The 17743-nt window shown below is 46.6% G+C and overlaps 1 protein-coding gene across 2 annotated transcripts in view; it reads left to right on the top strand.

Annotated features, from left to right (window-relative positions):
* Positions 1-17743, top strand: part of LOC120937461 (protein unc-93 homolog A-like) — a 1112011-nt gene that overhangs the window by 974546 nt on the left and 119722 nt on the right. The window lies entirely within an intron of this gene.

Here is a 17743-nt window from a genome sequence, read left to right on the forward strand (position 1 = left end):
CGCTCTTCTGCAACAGTACTGCAGTAGAGAGAAAGTCAAGAGGAATTGGATGCTGCTGCCCAGCAGCCATCTTAGATCAAGCAGAGAATAATTTAGGGTCCTGACTCCCAGGCTTGCAATCTCTGCCAAAAAAGAGTAAAAAATATATGCCAAAGCATAGGGGCGATCCGCCCCCAGTCCACATATATATGGTATGTGTGCTCTTTTTTTAACTGAGGTGGTGAAAACACCTCCTACTGCTGTAGTCACTGATTTATGTATGCTGAAAGCAAACGCTGTTGCTGTTAGAATAAACCAATCAATGCTGCAGCTGAATGGTGTAAGGAAAGGACGGAGTGTCAGGGAAATGTCCGTAGAAGAAGTACTGGCAATCTTGCCAGTAGACGAAATGGCCATAGAAGAAGTACTGGCAATCTTGCCAGTAGAAGAAATGGCCATAGAGGAAGTACTGGCAATCTTGCCAGTAGAAGAAATGGGAGCCATAGGCTCATCATGTGACAGGAAGATCCTTCCTGCTGCCTATTTAAAGAGAGCTCTGATCATCAGGCGGTGCTGACTGGTCTTCAGCAGTTCCCTGATTTCCTGACGCCTGTATTATCTACCAGATTCCTGTTACCGACCCGGCTTGCTTGACTCTCCCTCTGGACCCTGATTCCTCTTGAATACCTGGCTTCTGATCCCGGCTATCCATTTGACCTTGCTCCTGCTGATCCTTGTGTACTTCGCTGCCCGTCTGTTATCAAACCCGGCTATCCTCTGACCACTGCATTCCGGAAGTTCCCGCTACTTGTTCAACATGACTCTGCAAGTGGGTTGGAGTTCCTCTTAACTCCAGCTGTTCTCTTCACACCACCTTGCACGGTGCCTGCTGCTCTACCAGTGTCTTCTGTCTTCACCTCCACCTGACATCACTCCAAGCAACACTCACAGGCACTCGTGTTCCTCCTAACCTGAACCGCCATCTGTCCCATCCTCAGAGGGGTTCTGGGCTGGAGATACAAGGGAGGCCGACCTTGTCACATCAGACTCCTACCAGGTACGTGACAAATGGTGTTCCTGCAAAGCAAACAATGGTTAACAATAAAATACAGTAACAATAAAACATTACAGTATACCAGTATAGTATACAGTAAAACGGTAAGAACATTAGCTCAATAAAACAGCAAATATTTGGGGCTTTTTTTATCTTTTTTCTTTACACTTTTTTTGTAACTATTAAAAAAAACTTTAAACGTTTCAGGCTATGGGCTAACCTGTTTTGAGACCCTGTGTGAATGTGTGACCTAGACTGTGCCATACTGTACCCTATACTAATACTCCACTAGTGTGTGGTAGCATCGGAAACCGTCCAGGATGGCCTGGACAGAACGATTGGCCTGGACAAAACGGACAAAAATAGCGGGTGTCACGCCTATATCTGCATTTACTAAAGACACATCTTTTTTGAGGTGTTCTTTGGTTAGGGATACCAGGGAGGACATATGGAAAATGCCTCTCATGCAGCCGGTTCACTGCATCTGGATTGGGAAATTGGGCCACAGCACCTCCTGGAAACATCAGGACTTTTTCCTGATGCTTTGTATAGTACATAAGCGTTGAACAGAGCCAATTGGAATAAATATACAGACACTTTCTTGTACTAGCATCTGGCCTTACCATAAATTAAGTATGACCCCATCATCCGGTCATTGAAGTCCACCCCTCCCATGTTGAGATTGTAGTCATGGACAGAGAGGGGCTTCTCAACAACACCAGTCGCTGTTGCAATTTGGACTGTCGTATTTGCGTGAATGGAAGAAAGAACGAAAATGTTCTTTGTCCTTTAACTTCACTGCAAGCAGTTCTTTACTTTTCAAGCAGCTTCTCTCCCCCTGTCTATTTCAGAAATTTACAAGCCGTTGGGAGAAGCTCCAATGATTAGGTTGCACTGTGCCACATGCTCTAATTAGAAATTCAAAAAGCCGTCTAAAAAGTAGCACTCTTGTGTAATAATTGTCCACGTACAAGTGGTAACCCTTTTTCAAATAAGGGTGACACCAAGTCCCAAACAATATTGCCACTTCTCCCTATGTAGTCTGGGCAGTCACGGGGCTCCACATTGCTATCTTTTCCCTCGTAAATCCAGAAACTACATGTATATCCTGTTGCCCTGCCACAGAGCTTATACATTTTGACCCCATATCTGGCACACTTGCTTGGGAGAAACTGTTTTAAAACAATGCAGCCAGAATACTTAATTAGGGACTCATCTACGTAGACAGCTTGTTGGTTTATATACAAGGTTGCAAATTTTTGGTTAAAGTAAATTACAAGAGCCAAATTTTGTGGAGACGATCATATCCAGGGTCACCCGAGGACGACAGAGTTCTTGGTCATTGAAATGCATAAACTGCATGATTCGCTCATATCTACTCCTAGTCCATGACAGCAGCTAATGAATTGGGTCTGTGGACCAATATAACCACAACTTATTATTTTTTAGTAATGCCCATGTTAAGGGGCATTACTAATCCAGTGTGCTTTCCAAACGAACATTCAATGTTGCTGGGGATTTTGTGACCGATAAGAGAATGCATCTGTCAACAGACTTCATTGACCGTCTAACATTTGTCAAAATGAATCAGTCCTGGATTAGCAGCAGCTATTGAGCCCCTGATGCCGATGACACTGATTGACTGTTATTGGGATCTCAAATCTCCGCAAGACTGTCAAGGCTGCCTAGCTTTATGGGTGTTGATTTTTTTTGTAAAAGTTTTTAATTAGAATACAAGAAAAGAAACAATAACAAAGAGCTTCACAGGTGACAAATAAGTGCGGACGCAGCTGCTGTAAAAAGCATAAATGTGAGAACATGCCACTGTGCAAAGTGGTAAATAAGGCATACATGGCCTAGTAATATCTTCAGTAGTGTCAGTATATGCTTTATTATTTGTGCAACATTCAATTTATCAAGATTTTGAGATATGTGCCAATAAAGATAATTCAATGGAGGATAGGATCTTGTCAGGAATAGAGAAAAATTACTGCTGGAAGGGCAGCGATTGGGCGGACTTTAGAGGCAAGACGGGAACAACAAGATTAGAAAAAATATATATTTATTACAAAAATTCCAATTGATATAAAAAAAAATAGAGGATATATTATAGTGTGGAAAATATCCTCTGCGCATCGTCTACGTGTTTCTCCTTTGGGCTTCCTCAGGACGAGGCAGGAGAATTTTAGCAGTAGAACATTAAATATTTCATTTATCAAAATGATCGTCAGCCTTCCAGTGCACCACAGATCGCTTATAATCGCAGATACAACAGCAGTCGCTGAATAGTTTACACGTAATTCCAAAAGGGGTTTGGAATGCCAAACAGAAGGGGGAAGGTTTCATCTATGTGAAATCATGGTTGCATCATGTCCTTATCAGGGGTGATTCTATTCAGTAACCAGAAAACCGTAGAGAACCGAGGGAAGAGGAAATGGCCAGGGCCACAATAGAAATTATATCCATATAAAGTAGCCAAAGTCTATCAGTATAGACCGTCCAATACAAGGTGGTCAGGGAATTTTAGTTAGAGAAACCTCAGAGATGACATTGACGTCTAAGCCCCGGGGGATAGCCTATATTTACGGATATTGGCAAATGTGAGTGCTTTTCTGTCCCCTATTCCCTTTTTTTGATAGGATCTTGTCCTCTTATTTGTCTGTATCGGTGCTAAAATTAGCCGTGTTAATATCATGTGTAGGGAGAAAAAAAAAATTATGTGGTCCAAGGCACCATAGGTAAATGGCCTCCATCCCAAATTGGAACAGAAAAAAGAGAGTTTGGTCAGCCTGACTTTAAATGAGGCCAATCACCATGCGGAGTAAGCATACTAGGTAAACAATATTGCTTAAAGGAGTTGTAAAGGAAACATTTTCTTTTGCTGAAATGACCGTTTACAATGTATAGAGACATAATAGTTAACTGATTCCTTTTAAAAATGATTAAAATAGATAACAATCAATCATATAATGTACCTGCAGTTTCTAGTTTCGTTTTTGCATGTTGTTTCCTGCTTCTGTGATGTACAGAGCCACAGAGACAATACAGGGCAGTGATGGTTTGGAAAACGAAACTGATTGGTGCTGTGGGGTTTTAGACACACAGTAATCACACCTCCTTGATTAGTGACCACAGAGAGAAAGCTCCCAGTACTGTGGTCATCAGGAAACAGACAACCAGGAAGTGTGGAGATCAGAGAAGAATTACAGCAACTTGAGAGCAAAAAACAAACAATGAGGACATTAAACCAGCACTGCATTAAGGTAAAGGAAGCTATTAAGATAAAAAAAATCCCTTTACAAACCCTTTAAATGGGTTGTTCCAACACAAAAGGGGGGGAGTTAGTTCGGGACTTGGAATGAGAGATGTATCACAAAGAGCAGTCTTAGCAAAGAGCATTTTATTATGCCTTGTGATATAATATAAAGCATACTGAATGACAAAAAATTGCATCCACAAAATCGCATAAACATGCTACAAATTCCATATGCATAATAACCCCATGGTACTTGGCATATCGTGGAGTAAGGACAAGTCCTGCATAACATGAACCAGTGGAGGGGCTTGATGGTATAATGAGAATCTGGGAGTAAAACAGTATAAAAAACATAAAATCATCTGTATGAACATCATGCATCTATGTATGCACGACGCGTTTTGTGGGATCTACCAACTCTTCAGGGGTGAATGCAATGGTGATCTACAGGGACGCCATCAGGGGGGTACAGGCAGTACACCTGTAAGGGAGGTCCCCAGGGCCCCAGATGGCAACCCCCTTTTTTTTTTTTTTTTGTATATATTCTTTTATTTGTTTATTTTTTTATATATATATATATATATATATATATATATATATATTGTGACGTTCGGGGAACCAGCTTGATCGCAGGACACAGGCAAATTTTTTATTGAGTATCAAAACACCGAGTACAATAATAGACATTTTCAGCTTGTCACACAAAAGGGTACATTATGGTACAATGCAGGTGAGTCAAGTAAAACCATATTATCAAAGATATAGTATTCAGAGCATGGACAGCAAACGTCCAGATTGCGGATTGTCAGATATGTTATAGCAAAATAAAAGGAGCGAAAGCCGGAGTATTTGATATACTCCTGAGGTTGATTATAAAGGGAGTTCACCCACTACAAAAAGTGCGGTCCAAAGCCCCAACGAGCAAGGATATAGTTTAGGTAAGGCCAGGAGACCGTATCGAAGGCTTTCCTGATGTCGAGGGATAACAAATGCATAGGAACCTTACGTGTTCTGGCTAGATGTTGTAGGAGAACAACTCTCCTAATATTATCACTGGCCTGTCGGCGAGATATAAAACCGACCTGATCTTTATGGATCAGTCCACCTATGATGGGATTAAGGCGTAAGGCCATTACTTTGGCCAATAGCTTAATATCGAGATTGAGTAATGAGATAGGCCTAAAGTTCGACCAAAGGGAGTTATCTACATTCGGTTTAGGGATCATAGCTATTATAGCTGTCAATGTATCTCGACCAAAGGAGTGATGTTGAAGTAGGGCATTGAAAGAGTTAGTGAGGAGCGGGGCGAGGGTACCAGCAAATTTCTTAAAGTAAGTGCCTGAGAGCCCATCAGGACCCGGTCGTTTATGGGATTTAAGAGTCTTGATAGTGGTAAGGACCTCTTCAGTCATAATGGGCCTCTCAAGGCACTCACGATTAGAGTCTGACAAAGTGGGCAAAGGGGTATCTTGAAATAGCACATCAGCTGTGGAGGGGGAGAAGGAGGATTGGGCTTTATAAAGTTCCTGTAACCTTTTCTGAAATTCAGCTAGGACCTTTACGGGATTACTAGTGTAAGTGTTTTTGTCTATACGCAGCCTGATAGGAACATGGTTCCACTCTGGAAGACGGAGGGCCAAAAAAGAATCCGGTTTATTAGCCTTAGTGTAGATAGTGTGGTTTGATCTACGAATGGCCTTGTCAGCTAATTCAGCTAATGCTAGATCAAGTTCTGTCCTTGACTTTTCCATCTGTATTCTATGCGCCTCAGTTGGGGAGGACTGAAATTGGAGGAAACAGTGATGGAAATCACATTCCAATTCAACTAGCCTGGCTTTCTTATCACGGTTTAGATGGGTAGATACTGAAATGCATTTACCCCTGATTACAGGCTTATGTGCTTCCCAGAGGAGAACAGGAGAAATGTCAGGGGTAGAATTATGTTTCAGATAGTCAGCCAAAGCGATTTGTATATCAAAACAGTAAGACTGATTAGTGAGGTGTGCCTCATTAATACACCAGGTACGGTCTTTGGACATAGGGACTAGGGATGAAACGGTGGTAAGTACTGCGCAGTGGTCGGACCAGGAGATAGGCTGGATAATAGAATTAAGTAGTATGGGGGAGGAGGCAACGGAGACAAAGATATGGTCAATTCTAGAAAAGGATTTATGTGGGTATGAATAAAAGGTTTAATTTTTCTTTGTTGGGTTGCACTCTCGCCAGGTGTCAAGCAAAGAAGCTTGTTGTAGGAGTTTCCGGAAATGTATAGAGGGGGAATACTGATCAGGAGCGTAAGGTGATTTATCTATATGTGGTTGTAGTACTAAGTTGGAATCACCACATAAAAACAATGTCCCTTTACAGTTGGAGCGTATTACCTGAAATAAGTGTGAGAAGAAGGGATTCGGGTTAGTATTTGGGGCATAATAGGAAACAAGGGTTGTCTCAACATCTTGGAGGAGACCTACTAATATAATGTAGCAACCTTCCGGGTCCTTAATCTCAGAAGTAACTGTGAAAGGGAGAGTGTGATGAAGAGCAATTAGAACTCCGCTGTGTTTTGTGGGGGCTGATGCTGTAAACACCTGGGGATAACGGATACTAAAAAATTTGGGGGTAGTGCGAGCTGCAAAGTGTGTCTCCTGAAGGGCAACTATACCTGCTTTTAGAGTTGCAAATGTTTGGAAAGCCTTGACCCTCTTATTAGATGAGTTGAGTCCTTTAACATTCAACGAGAGTACATTCAAGGGGGCCACCTGGGAGCGGTTAAGGAATATTGAGGTGAATCCTTCAGGGCCATGCAACCCAGCCGACCTAGAGAAAAGAGAAGAAAAGAGAAAACAAAGGAGAGAAGAAAGAGAGGGTGGAAGAGAGGAGTAACCATGTAGGGCAAGCAAATGGTCACAAAGAGGGAGAAGAGTCTAACTCTATCGCCCGACCAAATAGTACACCAACACAGGGGCCAGCCAGCTAGCCCGTGGGTGGACCGTAGAAAGGGGGAGCAGTGACAGCTCCCCGCCACAAACGGGATATACAAATCATATATTGTGAGACAGTTTGCAATAATCAGTCGGCCTAACTAAAGAGCCTGTGCTCGGTAGCAATAAAAACAAAACAAAAACAGGAATACCGGCAACAACACAAGTATCAGGACTGATATTTTTAGCCAAACATCTCCAATGTCCTAGGGGATACCCGGGACAGAAGGTCTAGTAGGAAACCAGTAAAATAATGCATGAGGGTGAGAGCAGAGGAAGGGAAGGGAGGAGGTGTGCATAGGGATGGGAGGGGGAGGGGGAAGGTAGGGCAAAGGCTGGGGGGTAGGGGGGAGGGTGTGGGAAGTGAACAGAAAGGATAAGGGGGGATAGGAAAGGGAGAAAGGAGTGGAGAGGGAGGGAAGGGAATGGGAGGGAAAGGGAGGGGGCTCGGAGGGGAGGGAAGGGAAGGGGGGAGCCTCATAGGAGCAGGACACAAAGATTCACATAGTGATAAAGGTGAAGTAGTATCCCTCTCGCATATTATAAGTTACAACAGATAACCTCCAGCTCAATATGTAGTAGTTACCGGCCAACACCCGCCAGCACCCAAATGGATACAGGTGGGGGCCAAGCCATTTGCCTATAAAGAGTCATCTGCACAGGGTAAATTGAGGAAAGGGGAGACAGACCAGCACAAACTGTCTGAAACATCAGCATTAAAGAATAAATCCTAAAAATATAAACAAAATAAAAAGCAACTTTAGCATGGTGTAACACTGAACCTGGGCAACCTCTATAAACGGTAAGGGGTTGCAGCAATCACCTCCTTGTGGAGGGGGCGATCTAGGACAGGCAGTCCCTGAGTGCCTCGAGTGGGGAATCGTCCACTGGTAGAATGGTTGGTAACGAAGGATCCAGACGATTCGATCGACTCAGACAAGGAGGCTTGTTTCGACATCAGGGAAGAAATTAGGAACCTGCGAAGAGAAAGGTAATCAAACAAATTCAGCGGGGTGAGTACAGCTGGCGATCAGACGATCCATCCTTTGGCATGCGGGCAGGGGTTCCCTTACGGACAGAAAACGGACCCGGCTGGGATCTCCTTGGGGTAGCTGCGTATGGGTGAGTGGCGTTGCGAGCCGGGGTGCGAGGTAAGGTAGTCTCAGAGGCTTGTGCCGGGACGGCCAGATGGAGAGATTCCAAAAGGCGCTGGAGGAATGGAGGGATTCCGGTGATGTGCAGGAATGTTGCTGACCTTGGTAGGAGAATTGCAGGGCAAAAGGGAAACGCGATGTATATTTCAATTGATGTTGCACAAGCACTTGTAACTGCGGTTTCATGGCACGTCGTTTTGCAATTGTGAGGGGAGCCAGGTCAGAGAAAAGCTGGTAAGTATGACCCTGGAACAGGAGAGCGTCCTTATTGCGGGCAGCAGTAAGCAACTTCTCCTTCATGCGGAAGAAGTGTAATTTAACTATGATGTCCCGCGGGGGACCATCTTGCTGGCGGCGGGTTAAGGCCCTGTGAATTCGGTCGAATTCCAACCTTTCAATCGGTATGGAGGATGCTGTTAGCTCCTGGAACAGGGCCGTGGAAAAAGACTGCAGGTCATCAACAGTCTCGGGTATGCCGCGGATGCGTAGGTTAGACCTGCGAGAGCGATTCTCCGCGTCCTCTAAACGTGAGAGGAGGGCGGCGTTCTCATCACGCAAAGCCACCTGCTCTTGGGCCTGTTCCTGGAGGGTGAGCTCCATATCGTCCACCCTGGTTTCTAAGTCCGCTGTCCGCTGGCCTAGCTCCCTGATCTCACGTGACAGTCTGTTAGTGATTTGGTCAGAGGTAGCTTTAAGGGCCTTATGTAGCATGGATTCCATATACTTAAGAAAGTCGGTCTGAGACATACCTGACGACGGTAGAGTAGGGGAACCGCTGGTATGAAATTCAGTGCAATCATCCTCCTTGCTGTCTGCCTGTATAGATCTGTCTGGGGAAGCGGCCTGTTGCTTAGCCAGGGCCTTCGCCGCCATCTTGGAACAGGTGCTGACCAGAGCTTCCTTGATCGGTTTAGGCTTCGTTTTGCTGCGGTGGCCGGTTAAAACCATGCCGGGTGAGGCAGCGTCCATTCCGGAGGGGATTGCTCGAAAAAGCAGGGTTGCTGCGTGGTTCAGGAGGCTAATTAAGTCCCGATGTAGTGGCGGGGAGTGCGGAGCTCTAAAGGAACACTTCCTCCATCGCGAGCCTCGCGCATGCGCCCAGGACACAGGCTTTTAAATCAAAACGGAGGTTTATTAAACTTAAATGGCTTCACAGCAGCAAAAACAAAAGAAATAACAGTCTCACCGACTTGTACAGCTAAGGAACTGCTATCGCAGTTAAACAGTCCTTGCAGGTAAGTTTCCCAGTAGCAGGCTTCCAGATAGGACACTGACAAGTGCTTTTACAGCTTTTCACAGCTTTTCCATGTCCACCATTCACCATGCACAGCCTTCACTATGCACCTCTACTCTCACCTGCAACTTCCTGTCTGCTTTAAACTTCTTCCTTAGACAGGTGCGTTAACCCTTTCCGTTCCCTTAAAGCAGGGGTGGGGAACCTTTTTTCTGCCAAGGGCCATTTGGATTTTTGTAACATCATTCGGGGGCCGTACAAAATGATCAACTTAAAAATTAGCCTGTTATAGCGGGGATTAAACGTGCCCCCCCCCTGCATCACTGGACCCCTTTACATTACACAGCACCCTGCATCACTGGACCCCTTTACATTACACAGCACCCTGCATCACTGGACCCCTTCACATTACACAGCACCCTGCATCACTGGACCCCTTTACATTACACAGCACCTTGCACCTCTGGACCCCTTTACATTACACAGCACCCTGCATCACTGGACCCCTTTACATTACACAGCACCTTGCACCTCTGGACCCCTTTACATTACAAAGCACCCTGCATCACTGGACCCTTTACATTACACAGCACCCTGCATCACTGGACCCCTTTACATTACATAGCACCCTGCATCACTGGACCCCTTTATATTACACAGCACCCTGCATTACTGGACCCCTTTACATTACACAGCACCCTGTACCTTTGGACCCTTTACATTACACAGCACCCTGCATCACTGGACCCTTTACACTACACAGCACCCTGCATCACTGGACCCCTTTACATTACACAGCACCCTGCATCACTGGCCCCCTTTACATTACACAGCACCCTGCACTGTGCAGGACATTAATACTTGAGTCAATGACCATTGACCAGTGCAGGACATTTACCTAGGGTTGCCACCTGTACGGGATTGACCCAGACAGTACGGGGTTTGAATCATGTGTCCGGGTCTCCTTCCACCTTCTACCCGGACACATGATTCAAACTGTACTGTGGCTTAGCTGGTGGAGGAACGCTAGTAGTTAAAGTTGGTAGGGGAAAGTTCTTATCCTTATACAGCAGTTCGGACAATTTAATCTGAGCCCCAATATCCTCTTCTATACAGATACACTGAGTGATGTAATTGCCGGGATCAGCAGCACAAGGATTACTCTGCAGGGACTATTTGATGGTTTTCTGGCTCAGGCGGAGTAATCCTTGTGCAGAGGTTCTCGGCAATTACATTACTCAGCCAGGGTATCTGTATAGAAGAGGACGTGGGAGATTAGATTGTCGGGACTTAGAACTGCTGAATAAAGATAAGAACTTTCCCCTAATGACATTGTGATTTTTTTTTAATATGCAGCATGGGGGGAGGGGGTAAATGTCCTGCACTGGTCATGGTAACTCACAGTGCAGGACATTAATACATGAGTTACTATGACCAGTGCAACTGTGTAGGTAGGACATTTACCCCCTCCCCCCGCCGCCATGCTGAATATTAAAAAAATCACAGACCGTCATCACAGTTAATAATCTTCAGACTGCATACAGAATGATTCAGTCTGAAGATTATTAACTTTGATGACTGTCTGTGATTTTTTGTAATATGCAGCATAGCGGCGGGGGGTAAATGTCCTGCACAGTGCACAGGACATTAATACATAAGTTACCATGACCAGTGCAGGACATTTACCCCCCCCCACCGACATGCAGCATATTAAAAAGATCATATTCATCATATTTACATTTAATAATTTTCAAATTGAATCATTGATGCAATTTGAAAATTATTAAATGTAAATATGATCTTTTTAATATGCAGCATGTGGGGGGGGGGGGTAAATGTCCTGCACTGGTCATGGTAACTTATGTATTAATGTCCTGTGCACTGTGCAGGACATTTACCCCCCTCCCCCGCCGCTATGCTGCATATTAAAAAAATACGCCGTATTTCATGATGCTGTCAGCATAATATTTATGGCTGCCTTACTTGCTGCTGGAAATGGTTCCTCGTCGGTGGCGCTGGCTAGTGCCATCCCAGCCAGCCATGAATGGTAATCCCCGCCCGCCGTGAGTGACGTCACGCCGCCGCCACCGGGCGGGGCTGTAAGCCTAGGGGAGCAGCTCATTAGCTGCAGTGCAATGGCTGGAGGCTGGCGCCGGCTAACAGGGGCGGGCCACAGGAGCGGAGTAAATGCTATTGGCTGGAGGCTGGCGCCGGCTAACAGGGGCGGGCCGCAGGAGTGGAGTAAATGCTATTGGCTGGAGGCTGGCGCCGGCTAACGGGCGGGCCGCAGGAGCGGAGTAAATGTATTGCTAAACACACGGACAATGAATGAATGATCGCCATGATCATTCATTCATTGTCAGTGTGTTTAGCAATACATTTACTCCGCTCCATAGTGACAATCAGCGGCGCTTTTTTTCTGATCGCATGGGGGCCGCATGGAATGATTTTGCGGGGCCGCAAGCGGCCCACGGGCCGCAGGTTCCCCACCCCTGCCTTAAAGGCACCATAGTCCAAACAGAGGGGAAATATAACGTCCTTCCAGGACCCAGCCACGGCGTCCTGTACATATCCCCCCCCCCCTGTGCCCCAACGCCAAGGAGGTGGAGGCAACAGTGGAGCTCAAACAATGGACTCGGAGAGGGCATCCGCATTTCGATGCAGTCTCCCGGGCCTATGCTCCACTACAAACTTAAATTCTTGGAGCGCCAGGAACCAACGTGTAATCTTGGCATTAGTCCTTTTACCCTGCCTCATCCATATTAAAGGGGCATGATCAGAAATGAGCCTAAACTTCCTCCCCAAGAGGTAATATCTGAGGGACTCCAGAGCCCACTTAATGGCCAGACACTCTCTTTCAATTATAGCGTAGTTTTTCTCTGCTGGTGTCAACTTTCTACTGAGGAAGACTACTGGGTGTTCCTCACCATGAACAACCTGTGACAATACAGCTCCCAATCCTACATCGGAAGCATCAGTTTGGACAACAAACTCTTCTGAAAAATTGGGCGCTATCAAGACAGGGTGTTGGCACAGTGCTGACTAGAGCTCCAAAAAAGCCTTTTCAGCATCTGCATTCCACTCCACCATGACCGACTTCCGACCCTTGGTCAGATCGGTCAATGGAGCCGCCAATGTGGCAAAGTTGTGTACGAATCTCCTGTAGTATCCCACCATGCCCAGGAATGCACGTACCTGCTTTTTTGTGAGGGGGCGGGGCCAACTCTTTATAGCCTCTACCTTGCTGACCTGAGGTTTCACCACCCCTCTACCCACGATATAGCCCAGGTATTTCACCTCCTCCATTCCCAAAGCACATTTTTCAGGGTTTATTGTTAACCCCTCCTTCCAGAGAGAGTCCAGTACTGCCTGGACTTTGGGCAAGTGTGACTCCCAGTCTCTGCTAAAAACTACTATGTCGTCCAAGTACACTGAGGCATACTCCCGATGAGGTCGTAAAATCCTATCCATTGCTCGCTGGAATGTGGCTGGAGCAGTTTGCAGTCCAAAAGGCATTTGTTTGTACTGAAAACTCCCCTCTGGGGTAGAAAAAGCAGTTTTCTCTCTAGCAGCCTTAGTTAATGGGATTTGCCAATACCCCTTGGTAAGGTCTAATGTTGTGATATACCTGGCTGGACCTAGTTTCTCAATAAGTTCATCTACCCGGGGCATGGGGTAGGCATCAAACCGTGAAACCTCATTAAGTTTCCGGAAATCATTGCAGAATCGCAGAGTCCCGTTGGGCTTTGGTACCAACAGAATCGGACTCGACCACTCACTCTGCGATTCCTCAATGATCTCCAGGTCTACCATCTTCTTTACTTCCTCTGAAACGGCCTTCCTTTGAGCCTCTGGGATGCGGTAGGGCCGGAAAAAAAACTTTGACTCCAGGTTCTGTGATAATATCATGCTCTATAATACTAGTTAGCCCCGGCAAGTCTGAAAACTTCTCTTTATTTCTCTGCAAGAACTCCTTTGCCTGCTGACTTTGGATTTTAGATAGGGTATTTGCTACTTGGACACTCTCCACTAGTGTTGCTCACGAATATTCGCATTGCGAATATTCGACTCGAATATAGCATATTCGAGAAATCGCGCTATATTTCGAATTTCGCGGTGAATATTCGCAATTCCGAATATTCGATTTTTTACAATTTTTTTTTTAGAACAGATCACATCCTAGATATCTCCATCGACGTCTAAAAGCATTGCTGGTATGATTAGAGACCCTGGGCCGAGTAGCTGAAGCGTTCATTGAATTTTGCCGAAAAATCGCGATGCGATTATTCGGCAATCGCAATATCGCGCAATTATTTTCTTCGCCCCTATCTTCCGCATCAGAGCGATTTTTACAGTTTCATTTTTAAAACAGATCACATCCTAGTGATCTCCATAGACGTCTAAAAGCATTGCTGGTATGATTAGAGACCTTTGGCCGAGTAGCTGAAGCGATCATTTTATATTGCCGAATATTCGCAATGCGAATATTCGGCAATAGGAATATTGCGCGATTATTTTCTCCGCCCTTTTGCATCAGAGCCAATCAGAGTTCTCCTTCCACACTCGTCAGAGGTTAGCAACCAATAGGAACCTGCCTGCACGGACATTCTATAAGGTCACTCCCAGCACCATTTCATTGCAGATTCAGAAGCTGGCTAGAGAGTGTGGAGGCTGTTTCTGTGTTCCTGTGTCTGTTCCTGATTGATTTATATCATCATCAGCATAGTGCTGCATTGCTATTTAGTGATTCCAGTGCATATATTCCAGTATATCAACTGCTTTTTTCAAAGCAATAGACCCAAGAGCTTTTTTCAAAGCTACGTTTTGTGCTGTTTTGTGCTGTTTTGTTCATCTTGTGTTACTGTTTGATCTTGCATCTTCGCTGTTCAGTGATATTTGCTAGTGATTTCAGTGCACATTTTGCTGAGCTTTCTAAAAGAGCTTTTTTCAAAGCTAAGTTTTGTTCATCTTGTGTTACTGTTTGATCTTGCAGCTTCGCTGTTCAGTGATATTTGATAGTGATTTCAGTGCACATTTTGCTTAGTTTTTCCTAAAGAGCTTTTCTAAAAGCTAAGTTTTGTGTTGTTCAGTTTAGTTAAATTTTGTGTAGTAAGTGTACACACTGTTAGTGTACATTTATTTCATCTAGCTTAGCTTAGTGTGTGTTTAGTGTCTGTGTTTTGTGTTAAAAAAAAAAAAAAAAAGTTAGTTAGTGTTTGTTTAGTGCTTTTTTTTTTAAAATTTTGTAGTCCTTGTCTTTGGTGTACTACTTTTATTATAGTTTAGTAGCTGTCTGTGTACGTCTTTGTCTGCGTGCCTGTCTTGTAAAAAAAACACATAAAAACACATTTTCCTCACATTTCCCCCCCCAATAAAGAAGAGAAGAGAGAAACAAGTAAATAATGCGCATAGGTACACAAAAACTTTTGGTGTGAGATACAGCATAAATATCAAATATGAGGCAGCGGGAGATGGTAATAAAAGTCAGGAGATGACAGTTTGGGATAAACTGATCAAGAAGTCTGTGTTAAAGAATGAAATGGGTAAAGCACTTCCAGGGCTGCCATCAGAGGGGAACAGAGACCATGTTCCAATTTCTAGAAAAAAGGCAAGGAGAGAGGCGCCTCTGGGTGTAGTAGCTTAAAAAACAATTTAATGGTTAAAATCAGACACATGTGGTTGTTACACTCACATTTGAGCAGTATGGAACAGGCATGTAAAGGTTTCTTTTAGCTGGGTGAGCTGTCATCCGAGGAGGGGAGTTCCTTTTCCAGTCAGAGGGAGCGCTGTGCGGGGAGGTCACTGCTTCATCCGAAGGAGGACATCCATGGGGATGTAGATGGTTCTCAACCCGAGGTCTGGATTGGCTGCTTACACTCCTTTCTCAAGCATTGAGAAAGGAGTGTAAGCAGCCAATCCATCAGCTGCTTTGAGACTCTGAAACGCGTCGCATACCAGTGACGTCATCCGCCCTCGCCAGCCATCCACGTGCGCTCCAGACCTCGGGTTGAGAACCATCTACATCCCCATGGATGTCCTCCTTCGGATGAAGCAGTGACCTCCCCGCACAGCGCTCCCTCTGACTGGAAAAGGAACTCCCCTCCTCGGATGACAGCTCACCCAGCTAAAAGAAACCTTTACATGCCTGTTCCATACTGCTCAAATGTGAGTGTAACAACCACATGTGTCTGATTTTAACCATTAAACTGTTTTTAAGCTACTACACCCAGAGGCGCCTCTCTCCTTGCCTTTCCCCCCCCCCAATAAAGTTTACCCCCCCCACACACATCAGCAATCATGAGCGACATCCGTGGCCATGGCAGCAGGGGTAGGGGAGTTACTCCCAGTGCTGGGTCGCTGCCAGCACGGGGTACCTCTCGTGCCCCTACTAGTGGTAGTCGTAGAGGATCGGGTGCAAGGGGAGTCCGCCTGATCCGGGAGTTCTTCCCATCGGGCAGCCGCCCGATATTGCCATCTCAGGCTGAAGTAGTGGTGGACTACATGGGGCACAGCAGTGCCACTGAGTCGTCGGTCCCGACACACAGTAGTACCACCATTACACCGGTGCCTGTAGTACCCCCCCCAGCCCCCAAGAGTCCAGCATCTTACTGTTCGACAGCGACAGTGAGAGGGATATCTTGGGGGAGGCCATGCATCAGGCAGACCTCCAGCTCTGTCCTGATGGTCAGGACCTTTTTGAAGGGATGGATGAGGAGGATGGGATACCTGCTGGCAGTATCCCAGAGACATCCCTTCAAACTGGTGCTGCTGTTTTGGTGCAGGAAACAGCAGCACCTAGTCAGACCCAGGCGTGGGTGAGGGGACAGCGGAGCCAGGCTAGAGGCTCCATGTCAGTTGGTTCCCTCAGACCAACACATCTCAGCCCTTGGTCTGACATCTCTGGGGGCGAAGAGGGTGACCCATCATGGTTGCCATCTGACGCGTCGGCTCACTGCGTCAGTGACGACGGGGAAGGTAGGCACCCTGGTGAAACGGTGCGCCAGGTCACCACCAGGGAGACCATCGTCAGGGTCTCCACTGGTGATGGCAGCAGGAGGTGTCAGGAGGAGCAGCAGCAGCAGCAGGCAGCTCCACCTGTGCGCACCGAGTCCCAGCAGGTGCAAGTAAGCATCACCCCATCTGACAGGAGGGCGGTGCTGAAGTCACCTGTCTGGAACTACTTTACCCTGGTGGCAGACAACCCTACCGTGGCCATCTGCCGGATCTGTAAAGTGAGGGTGAAGAGAGGGAAGTGTTTGGCTCGGGTGGGTACCACAGCCCTGAACCAGCACCTGAGGATAAACCACTGGGCGGTGTTTGACGAGATGAAGCGTGGTGGTGGTAGCAGCGCCATCACCACAAGTGAGCAGGGTACAGCAGCCCCTGCCACATCTTCATCTCTTTCCAGCAGGTCATGCCCCCCCGCTCCCTCTAGTAGAGGTACTGGTACCGGCAGCCAGACCTCTACTTCCACAGCACCCTCCGCGTCTGTGTCCCGCACTGCAGTCCGGCGCCAGGCGTCAATTTCAGACGTCTTTGACCGCACCACTCCCTTCCCCCCTGGAGACCGACGTGTGCGTTCCCTCAATGGGCTCCTGGCAAGGGTTATTGCCCAACATCTGCTGCCCTTCAACATAGTTGACAGCAACCCCTTCAGGCAGATGTTGGAGCAGGCCCAACCCCAATGGCGTGTCCCCAGCCGCCATTTCTTTGCCAGGACTGGTGTCCCTGCCCTACACCAGCACATTGTGCAGAATGTAACCCTGTCGCTGGATCACGCTGTCAGCGACAGGGTTCATCTGACAATGGATGGCTGGACCAGCAGGCAGGGGCGCTACATCAGCTTCACGGCCCATTGGGTTTCCCTCCGAGGCGTCGGTGAGGGATCGGCGGCAACCGATCTTGTGGTGCCGCCCCGGGGTGTCCAGGGGAGAACTGCTGGTCTCCCTCAAGCCACTGTCTCCGCAGCTGCTGAGCCTCCCAGCAAGCGCCCCCGTAGCTACTCAAGTGTGGGGCACGTGCGCTGTCAGGCCGTGCTCCAGCTTGTTAGTTTAGGGGACCGGAGACACACTGGAGAAGAAGTGC

The sequence above is a fragment of the Rana temporaria genome, chromosome 4, assembly GCF_905171775.1.
Source record: "Rana temporaria chromosome 4, aRanTem1.1, whole genome shotgun sequence".
Classification (NCBI taxonomy): Eukaryota; Metazoa; Chordata; class Amphibia; order Anura; family Ranidae; genus Rana; species Rana temporaria.